The sequence below is a fragment of the Polypterus senegalus genome, chromosome 11, assembly GCF_016835505.1.
Source record: "Polypterus senegalus isolate Bchr_013 chromosome 11, ASM1683550v1, whole genome shotgun sequence".
Lineage (NCBI taxonomy): Eukaryota > Metazoa > Chordata > Cladistia > Polypteriformes > Polypteridae > Polypterus > Polypterus senegalus.
Window position 1 is genome coordinate 56059669 of NC_053164.1, and position 25201 is coordinate 56084869.

The window sequence follows — 25201 nt, forward strand, 5'->3', positions numbered from 1 at the left end:
AGTTATCAAAGTGCAGTCATCTTTAATAAACACAGCATTTGTCCTAAGTAGAATCTCCAGCAGAGTTCCTTATGGTAATCCATAGGTGAAGAGCCGTTCTTTTTTATCAGGCTTTGTTTATACTCCTCTGCGGCCACATAACCAGAAAGAGAAGTCCACTCAACCCCACCTGCTTCGTGCTGTGTTGGGCCAATACTGTGGCTCTTTTTGTGAAATCGCAAGAGAAATGTCCAGGGGATGCACATTCATGTTCATCCTATAAAGAGAGCAAAACAGACTTTGAAGCCTACTAATTCTTAAATCATCCCTTGTGATCCCATCACTTTTTGGTAAGTAGCTGAAGTGAACTCTTACAATCTGTGCATTATTTGTATATTGTTTTGCGCTTTTTTTGAATATCATACAGTATATCTCATTTGTAAGTAACAGTTCATTTGCAATTTTCTGCTCTTTGAATGCTGCAGTTTAGGTTTTTATAATAGTTGTATTCTTCTTTTAAATTTTATTCCCTAATTTTTGAAATTCCTTATGTTTTCTTTATTGATTAGTTAGTTCATTGTATTTTAATAATATATTACTAATAAAATATCCCTTTGCACTTTTTTGACATACTTTTAATTTTGTTCACCTTAGGTAATTTTGTTTATATTATTTGTTTTTTTTTTCATTTATTTATAAATTATTCCATCCATCTCTTAATTTTATTAACCTGCTTTTTCCAAGACGGTACTGAGATGCCAGAATGTTAGTCATCTACAGATCACGTTTACTGACACTCCCACACATATTCATTGGGCCCTTCAGTGGAGTCAGTTAACACAATATTGATGTCTTTAAGGTCTGGAAGGAAATAAAATATTCAAAGGAAATCCACAAATGAACAAGCAGACTTCTCCATATACAGTAAGGTGGTATCCAAACCTGTGCTATTCTAGGTGTTATGCAGTGTGGCCCTGTGTAGGAATGATAAGTTGCTGAACAAATGAAAAGTTGGGTCACCAAAGGGTGTCCCATTTAATTAAAGCAGTCTAAACAAAAATCATGCCCCTTAGTATCACTGTAAATAGATTCTCATGCAAATCAACAAAAGTACTTGGGTCTTTACCACAGAATATGGGGCCGATCACTGGAACTTCATCCGGTGGGTCGCTCTGAGTGCAAAAGACACCTCCTTCTTGGCAGCTGGGCTTCTTATATAACACAAACTGGAAGTGGTGGAGCTAAGTGCCCTCACTGAGTGGTTTTTCAGTGCTCTGAGGAGAGTAGGGGAAGAGAATGTTAGCTACAACACCCTCCCTCACCCCGGTGGGCTACCACATACGTCAAGCAAGTCCATGAAAAGATCCTCCAACACACAGCCGTTTATCTAAATAATTTATTTAAACAAATTTGCAAGGCTGCTAAATCTGGTATCTCTCATTTCAAACATTTGCCATTTACATACTACTGTTTATATGTTTACATCAATTCTGTACCCATCTGTATACCAGCTTTGTTTAGTTACATTTAAAGTCTTCAACTGGGTACAATATCTAAACCATTTTGAAATTCTTTTTGATCTCAATATAAATATATTATTATCTACTGGTAAGAAATGCTTTTGTTTCTTCCTTACAAAGCTGTAAAATGGATTATCAGCTAAGCATTTTGTCTCCTTTTTTGGGTTTTAATAATAATATTATTATCACATAGTTTAAGACTTTATTAGGCACATTTTGTATCTCAAGTAAATGGTTAATTAACAAACAGAGCCAGCTATATCCAAAAAATATCTAAGTATCCAATTGTTTGATCAATTGTAATGGTAATTGGTAATTTCTACTGTAAAAATGTTCTATATATTAATTTTACAGTGTGTTTGTAATTTTACAAGTCATGTTCTGTAGTATGAATTTCAAAGAATGAATCAAACAGCAGCTACAGTCATTGGGTTAAACAGACATCTATGAGACCACTTAGGTATGCATAATATGCAGAACAAGGTCTAAAAAATTGAAAACAAATCCTCAGATATCAATTCTGTTTAAGCAGTTAGGCAAGTAATAGAATTCTTCGACTTAAAATAATGAAAAGTAAGATTTACTTTTTTTCTTTTGCTGGCAATGGTAAAGTAATAATGTGAAATATGGGATGCTCCAGGACCCCCAACACCTAAAGAAGGCAGAAGCTACCCTGAAAATTTAGAGTAATAAAAAAAAAAATTACCAACTAAATTATTTATCATTTCTTATTCAAAAATAAATGAATTTATAAATAAAAACTTTTTGGTATGTGCTACTTTATCATTTAAGTTACACACACATTGGATGTCAAGTTGATTGAGGTACAGACTTTTTTGTTATCTTTTATATAAAAAGCACATAAATTGACAATTACTGTAAGTCTTAACCTAAGCATGGCGCCCTCCGTGGCAGATGTGTTTTCTCGCTCCAATCAATGCCGTTTTTTGTTTTGTGTTTTTGTTTTTCACCTTCTCTACAGCGCTCAAATGCTTTGCACTACAATCATACAGCAGACAGGCATTGCTGGACATTGCTAACTCACACAGTCCCCTGGAATTTGCCGGTTTTATACCATCTGAGGTACAGTTCACTGTTCGCTCCCGCAGCCAACACCACAACCACACCCAGGAAGACCCCGTAGCACCGAGCTCAAGTGACCAAGCTGACCCCAGGAGACTGCTCAGGAGACGGTGATGCAATCGAGGCAAGAGGGGAGGGCTCCACTATAGGCTGAAAGCCCGTGCTAGCCGACCACCGCTACCCAGCCTCTTGCTAGCCATGATCTCCGTCGCTGGAAAACAATCTGGATGAGCTAAAAGTCAGGATTACAGCACAGTGGGAAATAAGAGAATGCTGCGCTCTAATTTTCACTGAGACCTGGCTTTCGGACAAAGTCCCAGAATGCGCCATTCAGCTACAGACTCACTCCATGCACCGAGGAGATCGCACTGCAGCCTCCGGTAAGTCTTGGGGGTTGGCGGGTTTGTTTATTAACAACTCGTGGTGTGGAGATGTACAGATTGTTTATAAGCACTGCTCACAAGATGAGGAGTTTTTACTGCTGAAGTGCAGACCCATCTGCCCTCTCTGCAGAGCATCTACAACTGAAGAGTCCGCAGGAGAACTGCCTCGATCCTCAGGGACCCCACCTACCCCCAACATGAACTGTTCACACTTCAACCCTTAGGCAGGAAGTATAGAAGTATGAAATGCAGGTCTTCCAGGCTAAGTAACTCTTTCCCAAGGCCATTAGACTCCTAACTAATTGACTGGAGTTTATAACCATGGTTCATCTCATTCTATCTACCTCACACAACTGTAACTGTAATTGACTTGTCCATCACACACCTACCTGCACATTACACTTTATATTTCTATTCTGTTTTTATACTTTATGCTGCCTCTGTTACTTATTATCTATCTGCTACTTATTATTTATGCTTATCTTTATAAGTTGGTTTGGTTATTTGGTGTGGACAGCAAAGAATGAATTTCATTGTACAGGGAAACGTGTTTCCTTACTGTGCACAAGACAATAAACTTTGAACTTGAAGTCTTAGTCAGGTTTTGATGACTGATCAACAGCTCAGCAGCCTATGTTTAATTTTTATTTTTGTGCGAAAAAGTCTGCATAACTTCTTTCTCTGTTCCCTGAATGGTCAGGAGTCTGTTACAATAAATGACGGTGCATCATTTGTACCCTGGGTAGTCTTGTTGTAAAATAAAACAATATTGCAGTATGCTAAATTAGAGCTTTCTAAACTGCATCTTGTAAAGGTGTTTCATATACATTTGTACCATATATGCCTTTTTATATTGGTTCTTCTTTTTATTAATAACATTTGTAGTTTTTTCCTTGCATCGAGTGATTATGACTCAAATATTGAGTGCTTAAGAGTAGTAGTCATCAAACAAATCAGACATCTGAAAACACAATTTCTCAATATACACAAAGTGACAGGGTTAAAGAGGAAGTGGAATAGGGCACAATTCCCACTACCTCCTGGTAACTGTAATGCACATAAAAAACCAAGTCTCTCATGATTGTGAAGTGGCTAAAATGAGCATTTCTGACATTATTAACTTATGATCCTCTGAAAAACTTGTTTAAAGTTGTGATTTTAAAGCTACTACTATAATACAAGAAAAGTTACATAATGTATGTATTTCTTATTGTCTTTAAGGAGAAAGAATCCAGTTTTTGGTAAGTGCAATCAATGCTTAAGAGTAAGTCGTGTATTTTATGCTTAAGAGTGCAGTGGAATAGAAACAGGAGCAGAATGTTAATATGCACAGTTGTTCTCATTCAAAATGACCCATGCATGTTGGCATTTTCACACAAAGACTTTTGGAAGTAATCCAGTTCCATAAGTCAGTTCATATTGCAACTGTAGATCGAATAGCTGAGAAGCCAAGTACAAAATCTGTCCCCAAATGCATTGTGAAGGATTTTATTTAAAAAGCAGAAGCCCATTCTTCTCATTAATGACAGACAATGCAAGCTAACCGCACAAAATTATGAATAAGCAGCCATTCATCCATCCATTGACTGACAATTATCCAGGGGCCTCATGTAGAATTAATGTGTAGAATTCACACTATAACATGGCGTAAGCACAAAAGCCGAAATGTGTTTACGCACAGAAAAATCCAGATGCAGGAATCTGTGCGTACTCCATCTTCCACGTTCTTCCGCTACATAAATCCCGATCAGCGTGAAAACTAAAGCTCGTGCATGTGCTTTATGTAACGCCCCAACTCCTCCCAGAATTACGCCTCTTTGAATATGCAAATCAATATAAATCGCCCTTAAGCTCAGCCTTTTGGGAAAAGACAATGGGGAAAGCACGGGGGAAAATATAAGAATTTCAGCGAATACCAAGTGGAGGCAAAGGAAAAACATACCATTTGTTTAAACTGTGGTATAATCAACAAAAGGAAGTTGGTCGAGTGACATACCGTGTTGGAGAAACTTGAAAGCTCACGTTCACAAAATTGCAGTGCCGGAAATAAAAAAGAAGTCACATATCAAAGTTGCAGTGAAAAGGCGAGTTGTAGCCCACTGTCTGAGTGTCATATGAATGCTTATTAGGGTACAGAGAAAAAAAAGGCACACAGTGGGGAAAAAGCACGAAATGTCAACTTCACTCTCGAAATTTCCACTTTAATCATGTAGTTTATTTTGTCATTAAAGTAGAACATCATAAACTTCATCTTAAAATCGTTTAATTAACCAGTTTCTCAAATCACATCGTAATTAAAGTAGCACGTTAAATGCTTTGTTTTGTATGTGATCTTCTATGTGTGTGAATCACTACTTGCTTCTTAAACCGGCTCTCTTCTTCCAACAGGAGGAAGAATCGGTGGCTCCTTCGACCACCAATGTCAATATGGTAGCTTATGTACGGTGGATGGCCACATCCGTTGCGGACACTGAATAGCAGCCTTGTTGTCATGACACAAGCATTTAACTTTTGCCAAAATTTGTCGCTGCGTTTTTTAGCTGTGTTGTTATTTTCTCTTTCTGTTTAATCTATAATAATAAAAGGCAAAGCCCTCACTGACTGACTGACTGACTCACTGGCTCATCACTAATTCTCCAACTTCCCGTATAGGTAGAAGGCTGAAATTTGGCAGGCTCATTCCTTACAGCTTCCTTACAAAAGCTGGGCAGGTTTCATTTTGAAATTCTACGCATAATGGTCATAACTAGAAACTATTTTTCTCCATTTACTGTAATGGAGTTGAGCTTGAAAGCCGTGGGGGGCGGAGTTTCGTGTGACATCATCACGCCTCTCACATAATCACGCATTACGTAGAAAACCAGGAAGAGCTACAAAAAGCGCTGAAGAAAACATGCATTATATAATTAAGAAGGCAGTGAAACAATTAGAAGCGAGCGAGTGACATATAAAACCATATTCAGCAGCTCTGGGAGGCTGAGTATATGTTTACTGACATTTGTGGTGCTAATGTGGCTGTAATTACAGAATTTAATCTAAGACGGCACTATGAAACAAAACATCAAGATAACCTGAAAGACCTGAATGCAATGCACAAGATACAGAAAGCAGAAGAGTTAAAGAAGAATCTGACACTTCAGCAGACGTTTTTACCCGTGCAAAATCACAAAGTGATTTCAAGTGAAGCTACTTTTATAGGAGACACAAATGCACAAGTGCAACTTGCCCCACTTTCCCTGTTGCCAAGTAATGTTTAACCAAGTTGGCACAACGGTGTTCCTAAATAAGCACTTTGCTGATAAACTGAGCGCACTGCGCCCTGAGTTTGCACGGCCCTTTGGTGACATTGAAGAACAAAAAAAGAATTTTGAGTTGTTTCGCAACCCATTTGCCATCGATGTGGAAACTGCAACTGTGCAGATTCAGATGGAGGTGATTGAGCTGCAGTGTAATGGCACACTGAAGGCAAAGTACGATACTGCAGGGCCCACACAGTTTATTAACTCCATTACCGCAGAAATGCTCCAGCTCCGTCTACATGCGGCTCGAACCTTGTGCATGTTTGGTAGCACATATCTGTGTGAGAAGCTCTTCTCAGTCATGAAGACTAACAAAACAGCACACAGGAGTCGCCTCACTGATGAGCACCTGCAGTCCATCCTGAGAATCTCCACAACACAGAACCTCACACCAAACATAAATGAACTTGTTGCCAAAAAAGATGCCAGGCACACCCCAAAGACTGTATATATATATATATATATATATATATATATATGTGTGTGTGTGTGTGTATGTGTGTGTGCGTGTGTGTGTGTGTGTGTGTGTGTGTATATGTATATATGTAGATATGTATGTATATATATGTTTATACGGTATGTGTGTGTGTGTATATGTAGATATGTATATATATATGTATATATATGTGGATGTATGTGTATATATCTATGTATATATATATATATATGTATATATGTGTGTTTGTATGTATATATATGTGTATATGTATATATGTATGGATATGTATATATATATGTTTATATGTGTGTGTGTGTGTATATATATATATATATATATATATATATATATATATATATATATATATGACATCAACACTCATCACTCACAGTGAGAAAATAATTACATTGACAATCATGTTACATTATTTTCAAAATGTTTCCTTTTCTTTTTCATTACTTCTTTAACACACTACTTCTACGCTGCGAAGCGTGGGTATTTTGCTAGTATTCAATATATATGGGCGTAGCCGCCCCTGCAGTCCTTGCTTTTCTTTCTCCAAGTAACCGATCGCCACACAATCAGCTCTGTAATAGATGTTAAGCCATCTGTAAGCTTAGAGCGCTGATTCTTCAAAACGTTTAAGGAACATTGAAATATCTTCGTAGTACATGTTTACTTATTCTATCCTTCACGACAGTCCCAGTGAAGAATATAGATTATTTAAATGAAGTTAAAGTTTTATCTGTATAATATAAAAAACATATTTTGCTGCATTTCATCTTAAAAATGATATTGTCATCATTATATAAATACGCACTTTATAAAGTGGCTCAGGTTGTGCGATATTATAATTGTAGTGCAAGTTTACAGTGGGGTACAGTTTTACGAGGAGCAATTGATTTAGTACGTTTAAAGTTCTTGGGATGAAACTGTTTCTGAACCGCAAGGTCCGTACAGGAAAGGCTTTGAAACGTTTTGCCGTGGCTGAGACAGCGTGTGCTTGAAGCTGTATACCGATAATTCTCTTTCCGATCAGCTGATGCTGTGATTCCCCACTCAGATACATTGATATAAATACTCTTTAGTGGTGCAGTGAGAGTAATATGGAAAAAGATGATCCGCTGTGGCAACTCCTAACGGGAGTAGCTGAAAGAAGAAGAAGAAGAAGGTGCAGTGAGAGTAACAACGCTAAAGCAGTAATGGTATTTGGAATACTATGGCTATTCCCTGGACCATTATATTGTTACAAGTTAATTACAATCAGATGCATTACACTAATAAATAATATGTGGTTAGTTTCAGTGTATTTATAAAGCCGCGTCAGGAAAATAAGGCATAACCACACAGGAACCGTAGCACTGCTTTGACGTTGGGTGCCGCCAGTCTGCAAAACCGAGTGGAGAACTTGCGTACGACAAGGTATAAGGTACCGTGGAAAGTGCGTGGCTTTACGCCAAGTGTAGGTTTTATACATCGCGATTTGAACATGGAAAAGTTCTTGCGCAACATTTCTGTGCGTACGCATCGTTTATACATGAGGCCCCAGGTGTGTGTTGCGGGGTCATCAGTCTAAGTAAAGATGCCCAGACATCCCTCTTCTCTGCTACTTCCTCCAACTCCTCCGAAGAGATATTGATGTGTTCTCAGGCCAGCTGAGAGATGTAATTTCTCCAGCATATCAAGAGTCTCCTCCCTGCTGGACATGCCTGAAATATCTCCCCAGGGAGGTGTCCAGGAGGCATCCTAATCAGATGCTCAAACCACCTCACCTGGTTCCTTTGGATATGGAGGAGAAGTGGCTCTACTTTGAGTGAATGTCTGCACTCCTCACTCTATCTCTAAGGCTGGGACCAGACACTCTGCAAGGGAAACTCATTTCTGCTGCTTTTATCAGTGATCTAGTTCTTTTGGTCACTATCCACAGCTTGTGACCATAGCTGAAGGTAAGAGCACAGACTGACTGATAAATTAATCCCCTTGCCTTTCAGCTCTACTCTATCTTTAACCACGACTGACCCCAGTACAACATCGGCATGATTGTAGATGCTGCTCCTTTCTCACCTCAATTGTGAAAAGAACCCCAAGATACTTAACTTCTCTGTTTGAGGCTGCATTCCATCCCCAACATATAGAAGGCTAAAAACCATGATACCAGACTTAGAGGTGTTGATCCTCATTCTGGCAGCTTCACACTTGGCTAAAAGTGTTAGTCTAAGCCTGATGAAGCCAGCAGGACCACATCATCTTCAAATGGCATAGCTGTGATCCTGTGCTCACCTAACTGGACACCCTCTACCCTTTGGCTGCGCCTAGAAATTATGAACAGAACTGATGACAAAGGACAGCCCTGGCTGAGTCCCACATCCACAAGAAATAAGACTGACCTACTGCCGGTAATGTGAACCAAACTTTCACTCTAGTTGTACAGGAGCCAAATAGCCTGCAGCAGCAGGACCAATACCCCATACTCCAAAAGCACACTCCCAAAGAACACCCCAAGGAACATGATTGCATGTATTTTCTAAGTCCACAATACAAATGTAAATTGGTTGGATATACTCCCATAAATCCTCCTGAATCCATATGAGGGTAAAAAGCTGATCCAATTTTCTGCAGTCAGAACAAAATCTGCATTGTTCCATCTGAATCCCAGGCTCAACCATTAGCCAGATCCTTCCTTTCAACATTCTAGCATAGATCTTTCCAGGGAACTTGAGGAGTGTGATGCCCGTAAAGATTGAACACACCCTTCAGTCCCCTTTCTTAAAGATGTGGACCACCACCTCATTTTGCCAATCCACAGGTAATCTCCAGAGGCAAACTGTTGAAGAGGTGTGTTAGACAAGGTATCCTAACAACATCCATATCCTTTAAGAACTCCTACCATCTGCCGTTAGACTGTTGCTACAGAGGAGTTTTTTAAACATCCAAGCAACCTCAGCTCCAGTGATGGGTGAGTGCTCCTCCAAGTCTCCTGACTCTGTTTCTTTAAAGAAAGGAATATCAGTGGGATTTAGGAGGTCAGCAAAGTGCTCTTTCAAAGCAGAAGCCTGTCTATTTTTAATTAATGACAATACAAGCTAACCATTCAAAATTTTGAATAGGCATAGGGAGAATAGATCTTGCATGAGATCTATAAAATAATACATTACTCCATGATAATGCCGTCCCTTTACATTTAAAAGACAGGTTTTTCTTTTGAAAATGTTTAAAAATACATCTGAGTTATAGATGAGCAGTAACATTTGATCTGACATCCCTAATCTGCAAGAAGAGGTGACATCTGTTAACTCCCTATAAAGTGACTGTATGGATTACATTTAGTTTGCTAGTTCAGTCAGCTTGGTGCCACTGTACTACTATGCGTACATGACAGTCAGCAATTTTGCGTGAACGGCAAAGTCCTATGTGTGTGGTACAGTGCATAGTCTTCAGTCAGTTTTTTGTATGTTATACAATCAAAGTTGTTTTTAAGTGATTGCAAAAAAATCAATTATAGATAATGTTTTTTTGAGAAAGAGAAATATTTACACCATTGAAGAAAAGTTACAAGCTTCATCAAGTAGGGGTGTTCACCCTCTTTGGACAGAACTGCAAAAATACAAAAGGTAAGGTGTAATTATACAGTAAGGAGTATTAGAAAATGGAATTTGATTTGAGGTGGGGTGATGAAAACAGAACTGAAGAAAAAAATACCATGAAAACATGTAAATGTAAAAATCCATGGTAAAGATATGCAAGTTAACTAATTTGTGTCATATTCTACCTAACATAAGATATTTGTAAAACTCACCAGTTACTAACCAAAATGTTTGTTGTGAAATTTGTTTGTAAATGTAAACAGCTTTTCTTTCTTTACTGTCTTCTAAAGTCTGGCAATTTATGCCAATAAATACACAAGCCAGTTATGTTGGGGTGTTGAGCAGGATTTCGAAAGTGTTTGGAGGTTGTCAAGGAAAAGCTTGTAAAGCACTAACATACTATATGAGTTGAATTGTTCATTTCTAAATATTTTTGTATTGTTATTTGATCTATTTACTTGTAAACCGTATAGCCAAAATGAATTCCTTTTCAAATGAAATAATTTTTTACCTTAATAATGTGTATAGCTTTGTCATTAAGATGTTTTTCATTTTTTGGTTAAATATTTCTTGGTGGTCAGAAAGATGATCATTTCACATTGCTTGGACTTCATTAATCAAAATTAATGCTGACTAAGCAATCAATAAAGTCATTAATTACAATGCACTTTTTAAAAGCACACCACACTTAAATATATTTAATAAAACTCTTTTAGAGTACAAAACACAGGCAGTGGGGTGTAGTGGTTAACACTTTGGTGCTGGGTTCAAATCCTGCTACTTGACACTGTGACAATAAACAAGTCACTTCTGCTTTAGATGAAAACAGCAAGAGATGCAACTGATTGCATCTCAACTATGCTCGTGGCATGGTCTAAACTAGTCGGTACTAAGGTGTATGACTGTGCTCTCTCATTGTTTTGCAATTAATGACCTGTGCTGGTCATAAGCATGGCCCTAAAAAGGTGAATGAGAGATCTTGAAAACTATGGACTAAGTTCATCTTCCTTGTTACAAGAGACAAAAATTAGCCCAATAATATGAAGCACAATAAAGTAATCAGTGGACTGGGATAAAGTAAAGGCAGATAATACAGTATTAGGCACAAAAAAGTAACCCTGTTCATGGTAAAGAGATATGCCCTGTTTTTTAACAAGTTAAAATAACCAGGAAAAGTAATTGGGAAGTCCCCATTCATGTTTTACTTTGTTTTGTTAGTTCTGTTATGTGTATGCTTCCTGGATAGAAGACATGTACTCATTATCACAGCTCATTTCAGTTTTGGAGCTGTATGTTGCTATAGGTTTTATCAAGATATGTGAGGGATTTCTGTTATGAGTGCCCCTGTTATACACACAGTTCAGCAATTGTTGAAAAATAGACATTATGTGAGTAATAAACTAAAATCAAGAATTCCTCCCCACTGTACCCAAAAGGTTACTACTCACACAGTGGATCACAAGGAAAAATGGCAAAATAAATCAACACAGTGATTATCATAGCAGAGGGATGTGTCACTAAAGTCATGTCGGCATGTACCATATGATTTAAAGGCCACCTTTATAAGAATAGTCCAGATTTGTTGTGAAGAGCTGTCTTACAGATACTCTGCTGCATTTCTTCGTTAATTGTACTGTAAAAGGTGCCATAAAAAATGCAGCAAATTCTGATCGATTGAATTCATACCCAATGGCACATTTCATTTGTTTTTCATGTGGCTGAAAGTATATGCTAATTAAACCAAATGCCATTTGCCAAACTTATTTTATTTTTGCTTGCTTTAATCCTGTTTAAAGAAGAATTTGCAATGTAGTCCAAGTCCTTTATTCAGGCTGTCATATTTGAATAAATTGGGTTATTCAAATGAATGTATTTTGAAAAGTCTGTAGTGTTATTTTTTCTTCAAATAACTACTAGCAGGCATAGTTGTTTTTAGTTATAATAATACAATTTAAAAACTATTGTGCGTGAAGTACATACAGTATGCACCTTTTAAGCTGGTTCTGTCCATAATAGAATCAAATGTTTAAAATTTAAAACACAGTCTGGTGAAGTAGGAATTTGTAAAATGTACAAAGTTCCCAAAACACAAAGTTGCTGCCCCATCATTTTTCAGTTTGTCATTTTGAAATGTCTTCAGTAAAGTTTTAATTGACAGTTATGAACACATGGGTTCTGTACATTATTCTTTTACCAATGTAATATATATATAAACTGCTCAAAAAATAAAAGGAACACTTTGAAAACACATCAGATCTCAATGGGGAAAAAATCATGCTGGATATCTATACTATATGGACTGGGTAATGTGTTAGGAACAAAAGGATGTGTCATCGTTTGATGGAAATAAAAATGATCAACCTACAGAGGGCTGAATTCCAAGACATCCCGAAAATCAAAGTTAAAAAAAGAGATGGCAGGCTAGTCCATTTTGCAGAAATTTCATTGCAACAACTCCAATTCATACTCAGTAGTTTGTATGGCCCCCATGTGCTTGTTTGCATCCTTGACAACGTCGGGGCATGCTCCTAAGGAGACGACGGATGGTGTCCTGGGGATCTCCTCTCAGATCTGGACAAGGGCATCACTGAGCTCCTGAACAGTCTAAGGTGCAACCTGGCAGTGTCGGATTGACCGAAACATAATGTATCAGAGGTGTTCTATTGGATTTAGGTGAGCATGGGGCCAGTCAATGGTATCAATTTCTTCATATTCCAGGAACTGCCTGCATACTCTTGCCACATGAGGCTGAGCATTGTCTTGCACCATTTGGAACCCAGGACCCACTGCACCAGCACAGGGTCTGTCTATGGGTCCAAGGATTTCATCCCGATACCTAATGTCAGTCAAGGGGCCAATGTCTAGCCTGTAGAGGTCTGTAGATACCTCCTTGGATATGCCTCCCCAAACCATCACTGACCCACCACCAAACTGGTCATGCTGAAAGATGTTACAGGCAGCATAACATTCTCCACGGCTTCTCCAGACCCTTTCACATCTGTCACATGTGCTCAGGGTGAACCTGCTCTTATCTGTGAAAAGCACAGGGCACTAGTGGTGGACTTGCCAATTCTGGTATCTATGGCAAATGCCAACCAAGCTCCGTGGTGCCGGGCAGTGAGCACAGGGCCCACTAGAGGACGTCGGTGTTTGCAATATGTGCAGTTTGGGGAAAGTGAGTCATTGGCTGGATTAGCAGTTCGAAAATAAACACCTTTCTGAGACAAACTGCACCTGTATGCTCTTGTTTTGTATGCAACAGTTGGGCCTTTAGGCCACCCTCATGAAATCTGTTTTTGATTGTTTGGTCAGAGACATTCACACCAGTTTCCTGCTGGAGGTCATTTTGTAGGGCTCTGGCAGTGCTCCTGTTCCTCCTTGCCCAAAGGAGCACATTCCAGTCCTGCTGAAGGGTTAAGGACCTTCGATGGCCCTCCTAGAGTAACTGCCTGTCTCCTGGAATCTCCTCCATGCCCTTGAGATTGTGCTGGGAAACACAGCAAACATTCTGGCAATGGCACATATTGATGTGCCATCCTGGAGATCTTGGACTACCTGTGCAACCTCTATAGGGTCCAAGAATTGCCTCATGTTACCAGTAGTTGCACTGACCGTAGCCCAAAGCAAAACTAGTGAAAAAACAGTCAGAAAAGATGAGGAAGGAAAAATGTCAGAGGCCTCCAGATGAAAGATGAAACTGATTAACAACCCCCTCTGCTACTTAACTGATCAGATCAATAGCCCAGACGTTTCACTGACGTGATGCTATACTGATTAAAAAGTGTTACTTTAATTTTTTTGTGCAGTATATATATATATATTTGTGAAAGGACTCAGACCACACAGCAAAAAGGTTTGGGGGCATCCTCCCGTAAACTTGAAATTGGGTTTCAAAAAGTGAAGATTTGGTTTCACAGATCTTTATAGAACTGTCAGGCAGACAATAACATGGCGGTTCAAAAGCTGGGCAGGGGAAAAGACATCATCTGGGCAGGAAGAGGAAGTGATGTCATCTGTCATCAAGGCCAGAACTGGAAGTGATATCATCTGGGCAATGACCGGAAATGATGTTGTCCAGGCAGGGACTGGAAGTGATGTTATTGGACCCAGACCCGGAAGTGATGTCATCAAGCCCAGTTGGAATTTCTTTGCATTTGGTCTGGAAAGGAATAAGAGAAAGGATCAGTGCACTCTGCCATTTTCAGTTCCAGTGTGGAATTATCATTTTTGTGCCCTTTAGCTGCCTCCCATGTGCACGTGTGTGACTATATACAGTATATATTGTCACAAAAACGACCATCAAGCATTGAGAAGGTTTGGGGCAGCCACCCGTATAATTGTTCCCGGCTGCAAAACTGATTGACAAACAAAGACATGTTCATTCAACTGAGCCCAAAACAGAACTGATTCTCTGGAGACAAGATGGCGGCTTTAAAGGCCAGAACAGGAAGTGATGTCATCAATACCAGAACCGGAAGTGATGTCATTGGCTGCCCCGGGATTCACCTAGAATAGTCTGCAAAAGATTGAGAAGGAAAATTAGTGCACTTCACCACCCCCTGGTCTGGCATGGAATCACATGTATTCAAGCACTTTAGTTGTCTCTTAAACACATGTGTGTGACAGGGCTCCCCCCCTTAATGGGTCGGGCGTTCTGTACCGAGAGGTCATGAATGCGGGAGACAACATCGGTGTTGGCGTGGAGAGAACCCTTCCGATGAATGAGGGAGAATTTATAAGGTTGTAGATCAAGTAACCATCTCGTGACTTGAGGGTTAGACTCCTTATGTAGGGCCATCCACTGTAAAGGTGCATGGTCCGTGACAAGTGTAAACTCCCGACCCAAGATGTAGTGCCTCAACTGTGTAATCGCCCACTTAATCTCAAGAGCCTCTCTTTCTACCGCCGCATACCTGGTCTCCCGATCCAGCAGTTTCTGGCTCAGGAACATGACAGGGTATTCAGCACCATCGACGCTTTGGCTCAGCACTACTCCTAGGCCTGTGCCCGAAGCGTCCATCTGGAGGATAAAAGGCAGTGAAAAGTCAGGTGCTTTTAAAACAGGTTCCGACGTCAGGGTCTTTTTTAAGTCACCGAAGGCTGCCTTAGTCGTCTCAGTCCATACCACAGTGTTAGGAGCCCACTTCTTTGTTAAATTAGTCAAGGGCACGGCTCTGTCTGAAAAGCATGGCACAAACTGGCTGCAGTACCTTGCCAAGCCGAGAAATGCCTGGACCTGCCACTTGGTTCGCGGACGGGGCCATGTCAAAATGGCTTCTATTTTAGAGCACTGCGGCTTCACAGTATCACGACCCACCGGGTACCACAAATATTTGGCTTCTTCCAATCCAAAGAAACATTTCTTTGGATTGATTCGAAGACTGGCTTCACCTAGCGTCCGTAATACCGCTCAGAAGTGCTGTAGGTGTTCCTTCCAGGTGCTGGAATAAATGACAATGTCATCCAGGTAGGCAGCACTATACAGTATGTGTTATGGGGGTGGAGCACTTTGTCCACCAGACACTGGAAAGTTTCAGGAGCCCTATGTAACCCGAATGCCGAATAGAAGGACACAATACTGCCAGTGCCCACTAGGGCTGCTAAACACGGTTTTACCCTTTGCGGAATCCGTTAAAGGAACCTGCCAGTACCCTTTGGTCATGTCAAGTGTGGTCAGATATTCAGCTTGTCCAAGCCTCTCAAGGAGGTCGTCCACTTGAGGCATTGGATAAGCATCAAATTGTGAGACCTGATTAAGCCGACGGAAGTCATTGCAAAATCTCCAACTCCCATCAGGTTTAGAAACCAAGACAATTGGGCTGGACCAGGGACTATGACTCTTCTCTATGACTCCTAGGTCCAGCATGCTCTTGATTTCCAGCTCCACTTCAACCTTCTTTGCCTCGGGAAGACGATAGGGGCGTTCTCAGATTATGACTATGGGCTCAGTCACAATATCGTGGGCAATCAGAGAGGTCCTTCAGGGTTTTTCGTCTACTATCTCTGGGAGAGACGAGATAACTGCTTCAAGCTATCGCCTCTGTTGGGTATTCGAATTAGACCCAAAGTTAAGTGTGTTAATCTGAGCAAAGAAGGAGCGGGGCTGGCCGGAGGTGGAATCAGGGTCCCTTTCCTTCCACGGTTTCAGCTCACTCGGTCGACAATTGGGTTGTTTCACCAAATAGTCGACGAGTCCTTTTCTCTCCTTAACTTCGTATGGTCCTTGCCAGTGGGCAAATAGTTTAGAGTGGGTGCTGGGAACCAACACCATGACTCGGTCCCCCGGTTGAAACTCCCGAAGTGTTGTGCCATGGTCATAATAGTGGGCCTGTGCTGCTTACGCCTCCTCCATGTGACTTTTTAATATGGGCCGAATTTTTTCAAATCTATCGCGTAACTGCGCGACATATTCCAAAATATTAGTTGAGGGAGGAACCTCTCCTTCCCAACCTTCTTTTAAAATCTCCAATATGCCCCGGGGTTGTCATCCATATAATATTCCAAAGGGTGAGAACCCCGTTGAGGCTTGAGAGACTTCCCTGTAGGCAAAGAGTACGAGGGTGAGGAGTTGATCCCAATTCCTCCCATCCCCGCTGACCACCTTGCGAAGCATCTGTTTGAGAGTCTGATTAAATCTCTCTACTAAACCATCGGTTTGAGGATGATACACCTCGGTTTTCAAGTGCTTTATTTTAAGTAACTTGGTCGTTTCCCTGAATGTCTCCGAGGTAAACGGCATCCCTTGGTCCGTAAGGACTTCTTTAGGAACCCCAACTCGCGGAAGGACTCCCATTAGTTCCCATGCGATTGCTTTAGAATTAGCTGAGCGCAACGGAACAGCTTCTGAATATCGGGTCGCATAATCCACAAGGACTAATATATATTTATGCCCTCGGGCCGAGGCTTCCAGGAGCCCCACTATATCGACCCCTATCCTTTTAAATGGGACATCAATTAAGGGAAGGGGAACAAGAGGAGCACGGTCCCTCCTAGGAATTTGCCGCACCTGACATTCTGGACATGAAATACAGAAGCGGCGAACCTCCTTGTTAATTCCTGGCCAATAGAAACGGAGCTTAATACGCTGTAGCATTTTCTCAGTGCCCAGGCAGCCTCATAGGAGGTAGGCATGCGCTAACTCACAAACTTGCCGCTGGAAAGTTCATGGGATTAGCAACAGCTTCCACAAACCGTGCTCACTGACCCAATTTAATAAATCATTTTCTATAAGAAAGTGGGGTCCTTGTAGCATGGGCTGATTGGTACTTTGGCCGTTGACTAGGACAACTGTATTCTTAGTAAACTTAAGGGAATCATCATTCCATTGTTCCCTTTTAAATGAGGCCAGTGTTTGTCAAGATTGGAAGCTCAGATCTGAGAGAGGGTCTGGTCTGACCTCAAAGGGTGGAGAGTCATTCTGTTCTGGCGAGATGCAGACAGACAACATAGTGATTCGTGACAGTCCATTAATTTCCCTGTCCTCCTCTTGGTCTCCCATATCTCTCTCCACCAGCTGAGTACACGGTGTGGAGACAACTTGAGACGGTGGATTCCCGTCTGTAACTAGGCCCAATTTTGTTTTAGGAGAGATCAGTACATCAACGCTTTTAATATCACACCAGTCTCGCCTGAGAATCACAGCGCATGGTGGATTTGGGAGGACCGCTACAATAATTTTTTTAAGTGACCTTCCGTGGCTGATGAAACATTGGGGCGGATTTATAGGAGCAGATATCTCCGTGCACACAGGTAATTCTGGTCTTTGTTTTTAACCACTGTCGCGGTAGTACGTATCGGCGATCAACAATAGAAATGTTGCTGCCAGAATCAAATAGAGCTTTTACTTTGAAGCCATTTACTATCAACTCTTCCATAAGAGCCATTAACAAGGGGTTTGAAAGTGCACACAATCCACCCCTCTCTCTCCATTTACATTCCGCCTCGCTCCCGAGTGAGGGCTGCGCCCACGGAATCAGGCACCCCGGTGCAAACTCCGGTTTATGCCAAGAGGGCAGATTAAGAGGAACATAATCTCTACGGTGTCCGCTTAAGGACTGTTCTGCTCTCCCAAATTGTGAGGCTGTCCTAGTTGTTTCAATGAGCTCAATGAGCTCGTTTACATTAGAAAATTCTCCCCAGACCGGCTGGGTAAAATGCTCTGTCAGGCTATTTATTAATAGAAAGTAGGCCACTTTTTTGATTAGTTGAAAGGTGGTGCATTCAGTTGGCCTTAACCAACCTGCCACCTCTTCCCAGAGAGTATCTAGCTGCTCTCGGGTAGAACGCTTAGAGTCAAATCTCCATTTTTGTATTTTCCTCACCTGCTGGTCTGGGGAATCCCCACTTTGTTCTGGGGCCTTAGCCCCGGTGGGAAGGACAGCTCTCTTCTCCAAGAAAGCATAATGAGTCCCCATTGCTTCCCCCATAGAAACCAGCCCACGTCTGTGTGTCCCATCGACACTCTAAGTATTTGATTTAGGTGGCCTGGAACTAGACAAAGGGAGCAGAGTCTGCACTGGTTCTTTCCGAAATCCGAGACGCAATCCCCACCCGACAGCTCGGCCCAGGTACTCTCCCACCTGGACATGATTCAGGTCATATACAATTGGTTGTACTTGTGATATTATTATTTTTACTATTTATTCTTTAGTCATTTTCAATAAATCATTTTATTTTAAACATTTGGTGCCAGTGTGAGTCCATGCAGTGTCTAGCAGATGCCATCTTCCCACAACTTTTGTAAGAATAAATAAAACAATCTATCATATCATCACTTCTAGGCTGAACTGATAATATTTTTAGCAACTTATAAGATACTCTGTATACCTTTATTATAAATGTTTTTTCTCATTTCAATAGCAGCTCTAATAAGTCTCCTTTCTTATCTTAAGAATATATTCAAGTACTAGCGACTGGGAGCCCGATCGAATCGGGCTACAAATTCAACGTTTGTGAAATCCATACTTTCTCTGCAAAAGAATTATTTGTTGTGTTAAGTCTTTGAAATGATTTTGTTATCATGGCTCTGATTTGTGGTTAAAATAGACCTTTATGGCCACCGTAAGGCACGGGCTGCTCGATTTCTTTCAACCCGTGCTGCATTTGCGGCTGCTCGAGCTTCTTCAGTCGCTTGTGCACAGCTGGCACAATGTCTGTCAGCGTTAGTAGCATTCTGTAGCGCATGTTCTTCATCTGTCCTTTGTGTCCGATTTGCACAGTTTCTTTCAGCGTTAGTAGCATTGCTAGCCGTACGCTGCTCATCTGTTTGTTATGCTGGTTGTGTACATATGGTCGCATTTGTAAATCTACGTTCCGCGTCAGTCATGTGACTTCGTTTCCTAAGCATCCTTCCCGTGGCCGCTGATCTTGTGGCTGCTCGAGGTATTGCTGCGAACACCATACATATGGATAGTATCAAATTATATATAAGGATTTTGTTAAGCAGTCTGAGGTGTATTTACTCTATGAATTATGCTATATTTATGTATTATTACAGGGTCAAGTGTATTGTTAAAGCAAACTCATTATAATATCCCTCATTATATTCAAGGGACTGTTATTGACACATGACTATTAAGTGACAGAAATATTTCACAATATTTGTCAGATATGGCTCACGAGTGAGCACATTTCTGTACTGTTTCCTGCATTAATCATTATTTTATGTTGTGTTTGACTGTCTGTCTATTGTTTCCCTGGATCCAAGATGACTGAAACATCATGACACAGTGATCACGAGACGTAAGAATGTAAGAAGACAGGAACAATTTGAAAGCAACAGAAGAAGTCATTTAGCCACACATATCTTATCAATTCCTACTCACTTGACTTCTGTTACATATCATCAAGTCAAGGTTTCAAGGTCAAAAAGTAACACAGCTTACTACTTGATTGTTGTTCTTCATGTATCTGTAGTACTCACATTTCCTAATGGTTGTGCAATAATATTAAACTTCTAAATGTGCTTTGTGTTCTAAGTTAAGTGATTTTTTTAAATAACAGCTATATCAGGATTACTTCCTATCATTATTTTGGAAACTACTAGCATTACATGTCTTAATGTTCATTTACTTATATTTAAAAAATGTAATTTCTTCAGTCCATCCACATAGCTTGATGCACAAAGCCCAGGGATCAATCTAGTAGATCTAATAGATACTGTGACAGATAGGGGGCGCTGTCGTCTCCTTGAACCCTCAGATCAGATGCCAGACACCAGAAAAAAGTCCCAAATATTGACTTTTTATTATAAATAAGTGCACAAAGCACCCTCCACTCCACTATAGTCATAAACCAATAAACAAACCCCAATAATACACAATACAATAATCAATAATCAAATCCTCCTCTCCCAGATGCGTTGTTCCCTTCCTCCCAACTCAGCTCAACCCTGGAATCTCCCACAGTCCTTTTTATAGTCCTTGATCCAGAAGTGTTTCTCTCTTTGTCCATGTGACTGGTAACACTTCCGGGTCAGATAAAAAACTCCTTTTCTTCAACCTGGAAGCATGTCATTTCTTCTGTCCATGTGACTAGGACGCACTTACGGGTTGTAGGAAAAACAATCGTTGTTCCTCCCTGCAGCACCTTCTAGCGGCCCCCGTGGTATCCAGCAGGGCTGTGGATAAAAACTCCATTGTCCATAATTCCCTGCTGGCATTCGGGGCACCTCCATGCTGCAGGGACGGCTCCATCTGTTGGTCTGGGGCTATTGGCCGGGATGACTGGCTGGCCATATATCACAATATATATATATAATACCACTGACATATATATATATATATATATATATATATATATATATACACAGTATATTGTAATATATATATATATAGTTTTCATTTTTCTATTAAGTTTTTTATTAAATCAAAGATGTAAATGGATGGATATGGAAAAGCTAGATGGAGAACTGTTGGCTGCTTTGTGATTTACATCTTATTACTAAATAAGGAGTCATTAAAACAGTCACTGCAGCAGTTTAAGACTAAAATAAGCAATTAAGGGTGGGGAACCTTAACAAGCAAAACCACTAAAATGAAGCATCAAAATGTCACTTAAGCAATAAGTGCTTTATCAGCAATAATTGACTTCTCATTAAGAAACTGGGTTGGATTAAAAACCTGTAGCTACTACGGATCTCCAGGACGAACATTGTCCACCCCGCCCTATGGCATTGCTCTGGCACCTTTATTTTTAAGCATGTAGGCTGTAACGTTTATTTGTGCTTATTAATAAGGGATTGGTTTAGATAGACAATCATGTGACTAACTACATGGGTAAGGTGACCACATTAAGTCAGACTAGTTGTAGAGTATTTCAGGGATTTTACCATATGTTACTTTTTCCATTTTTCATCTTCCATCCATCCATTATCCAACCCGTTATATCATGTCAACAGGGTCACGGGGGTCTGCTGGAGCCAATCTCAGCCAACACAGGGTGCAAGGCAGGAAACAAACCCCAGGCAACACACCAACCCACTGAAGATTTTTCATCTTGTGTCCCCTTAAAACAATTACATTATTTTAAATAGCTGAGATGTGTCAATATTATTGTCTCCTGGAAATGAACGCAGAAGGCCCATATCCACAGTCATTGTGCAAATCATTTGTCTAAGCATGACTGAAACATCACTCAACTATGCAACTTTTTTGCAATGTCCTGATTTTATTTTTAAAACTTGAAGAGCAAACAGAGTCGCTTGTTTCAACCATCTACATGTTAAAATAAAACACTAAAGTCAGTTTGTCTAGGCCTGAAATGTCACAGGAATGTACCTCAGGAGTGTGGACTGTGGAAGGTTCCCAAATGTAAAGGTATTTTTTAACAAAACTAATCTCAGACATGAATGAAAAAGGAGAAAAAAAATTAAATGAGAAACATTCACAGTAAAAGAAAACTGTCACATCCCCACTGGGCCTACTTTATACAGATTTTTAATTGTGTCACACCTGCATGGTGGCTTTTCCACTTTACCATATTTTATAATGAATCACTTTGAAAGTGAGGTGTCCATAGCATTTATAAAGAAAATGTAGTAATTAGAGGAAAAACTGTTTTAGAAGGTGTAGCAACCTGCATAGTAACTGTAAACATAAGAACATAAGAAATTTGACAAATGAGAGGAGACCATTCAGTCCAAGTTGTCTACTTCAACTACATGTCTCTGTAATGTGTTCCAGAGACCAACAACTCTTTGGATAAATAAGTGCTTCCTTGGTTCAATTTTAAATGCATTTCCTCTTAATTTCTGATGTCTGATTCACCTATAAGCTGAAATTTAAACAAAATAGCCATGGCAATGAAGGAACCCACACAAAACAGCTACACCGAACATAAGGACAAAACTAAAATGGTGGTGTAATGTCATTAAAATTAAATAGCCATAAGAAAAATAAATAATATACACACAAAAGTGAGAAAAAATAATCTGAAATAGCAAAAAACACAGAATCATAATCATTTTAAAGTATGAAAATGTTCTTATTTTTCTTCTTCATTTTTTATCTCTCTCATCTTTGATGCCAGTTGAACCATTAACTCACCTCTCATTTCCTGATGTGATAATGACAAAGACTGTCTATTAGATTAGTCATTGGTTTTTTTAGAGGCTCTACAGAACTATTTAAGAATTTAGGAGTCAGCAAAAAACAGCCCTGCCATTGGCTTCATCCATCTGCACTATACAGTATATAGTGACTTTCTGGCTTCCTGTCCCCCGCTACAAACAGGAAGACCATAAACACAAACATCCCTGTGGAGTCTAAAGGCGTTTTCCCACTCCTAGTCTGTTTGCTTTATGCCAAATCAGGAGATGATTACTGACTTGTTTCAGTCTCCAGTTAGTCTGGATTTTGTTTCACACTGCAAACTTTCAGGTGAACCAGAAATAATACTAAATGCTGCATATGTGTGTCATGGACTTCATTCACTGGTCAGAAACAGTTTTTCCCCCATAAAAAATCATCATGAACATTTAATAATAGCTGTGCTTGTACAATGGCAAATTTGCAATGCGTATGTAGTTTGCATACCAAGCAGAGCTCTATGAGCAAAATGCCTCTTACCTGATAACAAGAACAACACCTGAAAATGCGTTCTTTTGCTTGCTATGAAAAGGACACATTTCATCTGAGTGACTCTATGGCAAGTTGTGCTGATTGAACACAGTGATGTGTCTCCATTTCATTTAGACAGTAGATGTATCAGGTAAATTTAATTTCACTGTAGGATGTTGAGAAATTACTCTCCAAACATGAATGTCACACCTGTTTAGGTTATCCCAAATCACATCTGCTGTTTTTAGGCCTGTAAATAATTACTAATAATGTTAATTTGGGAATGTTCAATTCAAATTCAATGTTTAATTCCAGTGCCCGGATTGTGTCAGGATTTTGATCACATTGAGAAGACACCCCATCAGTGTGCACGTCTGCTGTTTTTACGCCTATAAATAATTACTAATAATGTTAATTTGCGAATGTTCAATTCAAATTCAATGTTTGATTCCAGTGCCCGCATTGTGCTAGGATTTTGATCACATTGAGAAGACACCCCATCAGTGTGCGTAACTCTTGCAGTGTAAGATTAGGGGCATTTGTTTCTTACTTACTCTGTACACTCTCTACCCAATCACAAACGAATCTACACCTTTTTTATTTTTTCCATGGTCGACTGTTATATGATCCTAATGTGAGAGAGATATAGATATTCTGAGGTTAAATTAAGCGCTAGGATTGATCTGATTGATTGGTACTTGTGTTTAGACCTGGATCTAGACTGTTTAGGTTGGGCGTTGGAGGCGGCTATAAGAAATTTTGAGTCGGCACCTTTTCACACAGTTGACTATTGTGATGGACAGCCACGGCCACTACCTGGCAGGGACACCAGCAGGGTAGAAGGATCAGGGGAAAGAGCATTGATGAGGCAATAACTCCCCTGGGACACTACAGGGCAGCCCTCCTGGGTTGCTGTGGCACCATGGATTCCTGCAGGGCATGTCAGGAACTGGAGCTGTTTGGGGGAGCTGCAGAGCCCTGTAGAGGACATCCAGCGCACCTGGGAGTGATTCCAGATAATAGTGATGCACTACCTGGAACACTCCCAAGACCTGAATAAGAGGAGCTGCCTCACTCCATTAAGGGGCCAGAGTCGGGAGGAAGGAGACAAAGCCTGAGAAGAAGTTGAGGCAGATGGACTGGTGGCAAGGAAGTCGATGGACCGTATATTGTGGTGTCGGTAATGTATGCATAAACTGTAAATAAACTCAGGTGTTGATTTAACCTGTGTCCTGCCTGTCTGTGCCTGGGGGTTAGGGTGGCAGTATGCCCCCTAGTGGCTTGCGCTATACAACAGCTCAGTAGCTGCTTATGACCAGACAGTGACTTTCAGTATAGGTTGGGATGGTCCGCTATTATTCAGATCACTTAGATAATTTTCAGCCACAAGAACAACACCTCTACCTGCACTGTGTTGGTGTGAAACAGGTAGGGAAGGTACAACATTACTGCTTGAACTCCCCTTTTGATCTGAAAGGCATGGGTCACAAAGACTGCATATCACAGCTAAGAGCAGCAGTGTCCAAACTGCTGGTAGCAAGAATTGATTTGGGAATCAAAAATCACTGCATGGTATTTATGGCTTCTTTAAGGGATACCCAGCATAGACTCTAACCATAGACAGTGCATGTGCTACACAAGAAAACACACAGTCATTCAAGTAACAGTTGTGTGAAGTCATTTGTCACCATCCACATCTACCCAATCCAACATCAAACGCTTACAGTGATCAAATGTCCATAAATTAATCATGAGAAATCACCCAGAACATGATGAAAATGTGTACAGACAGAAATAGAAATCTCTACAAGAAAAATCTTTGGGGGAAAGAAGTTCAGAAGTTGAACCTATCTGTT

General features: G+C 40.3%; 1 long non-coding RNA gene across 2 annotated transcripts in view; it reads left to right on the forward strand.

The window, feature by feature from the left end:
- The first annotated feature begins 11 nt into the window (after positions 1–11).
- The window catches only part of LOC120539765, a 63815-nt gene continuing 38625 nt past the window's right edge, over positions 12–25201 (forward strand). The window contains exons 1-3 of one of the 2 annotated variants that reach the window (XR_005635674.1): positions 12–329; positions 2482–2962; positions 19994–20245. This is a non-coding gene — a long non-coding RNA (uncharacterized LOC120539765). Of the gene's footprint in view, positions 330–2481; positions 2963–19993; positions 20246–25201 lie in introns of those variants that run through there. The other variant, XR_005635673.1, reaches the window with a different exon arrangement.